We start from the raw sequence: 1,531 nt of genomic DNA on the forward strand, positions 1-1,531 counted from the left end.
TTACATGATTTAAGGAGGATTGCTGGGAAACCATCAGGGCCAGCAGTTGATATTGTGTCCATTTCATGTATAGCTAGTAGTACATCTTGCAAACCAACTAAATTATTTGAAGTTAACTATATACTGCAGCACATATACTCCTTTAGTCATGTAATGTACATGAAGCAGAAATGATACAAATCCTTAACATTGTTCTTAAAGACTATGGTACAAAGTTAAATTTAAACAGCGCTTCTAACATTCTGAAATTTACATAAGAAGCAATCATCTGAAATTGGAAATAACGCACTGATGATTTTCAATATTACGTAAGTAAGATGGCGAGCTAGTATAATCATTATCACGCCGGGCAAAATGCTTAGCTGCATTCTGTCCGTCTTTATGTTATGAGTTCAAATTCCGCTGAGGGCGACTCTTTTTAACTATTCCGGGGTCGATCAGTTAAGCACTGGGGTCGATGTAATCGACTTACCACATCCCTCAAAATTGCTGACCTTGTGACAAAATTTGAAACAAATAAGAAAGAGATCTTCAAGAGATGTAAAGTATAATCTTAATAAATAAACAATTGCTTAAGCACAAAATCAGAAATCATCAACAAATGTCACCATAAAGTGTATGATCATACCAGCAACGAAGTGACTGAATCAACATGTCGCTATTTACGAGGACAACACTATACATTTTATGACTTACCAAAAACTATCACATCTTTTCTTGTATGTTTAACAACATATATTCTCTGATTCTATTAAAAAAAAAAAAATCTCTTTGGCATTCTTAATAGCGAAATAGATCAATAAAATCACTCATTATTTTCCCATTTAGTATATCTATATATATATATATATATATATATATATTGATCTCATAAATACGCTGTGTATCGTTCCATGCTTACTTCTAAATAGTCTTTTATTTGACTCCCAACGAAATTTCTGTTATTCTAAGTTTCCTTCACCCAGCCACATTTAATCATTCCACACAGCCATTTGTTTTATGTTCCTTCAATCTTTACTGCTATAACCCAAGGGAAGTAAATCACTCGTAACTTATTTGTATGGATTATGCCCTTTAAAAACTGATTTTGTTTTTACTTCTGCGACAGAAGAATTTCTGCAAATATACTGCCGATATTTTTGTGATAATTTCAGACTATTGTATGGTGGATGCTTAGCATTGAACAAGTATGAAAATCGAAGTCACCACATATTAACTTTACTTATTAGAGATCACTAGAATGGTTAACTAGTGTTCCTATTAACCCCACCAAACATTCATATGGTGTGTGTGTGTGTATGTGCGTGCGTGCAAGAGCATATAGATAGGCACAGGCGTGGTTATGTGGTAAGTAGCTTGCTCCCAACCACATGGTTCCGGGTTCAGTCCCACTACATGGAACCTAGAGCAAGTGTCTTCCACTATAGCCTCAGGCCGACCAAAGCCTTGTGAGTGGATTTGGTAGACGGAAACTGAAAGAAGCCTGTCGTGTGTGTGTGTGTGTGTGTGTGTGTGTGTGTGTGTGTGTGTG

Source organism: Octopus bimaculoides, chromosome 6 (assembly GCF_001194135.2).
Source record: "Octopus bimaculoides isolate UCB-OBI-ISO-001 chromosome 6, ASM119413v2, whole genome shotgun sequence".
NCBI classification, from domain to species: Eukaryota; Metazoa; Mollusca; class Cephalopoda; order Octopoda; family Octopodidae; genus Octopus; species Octopus bimaculoides.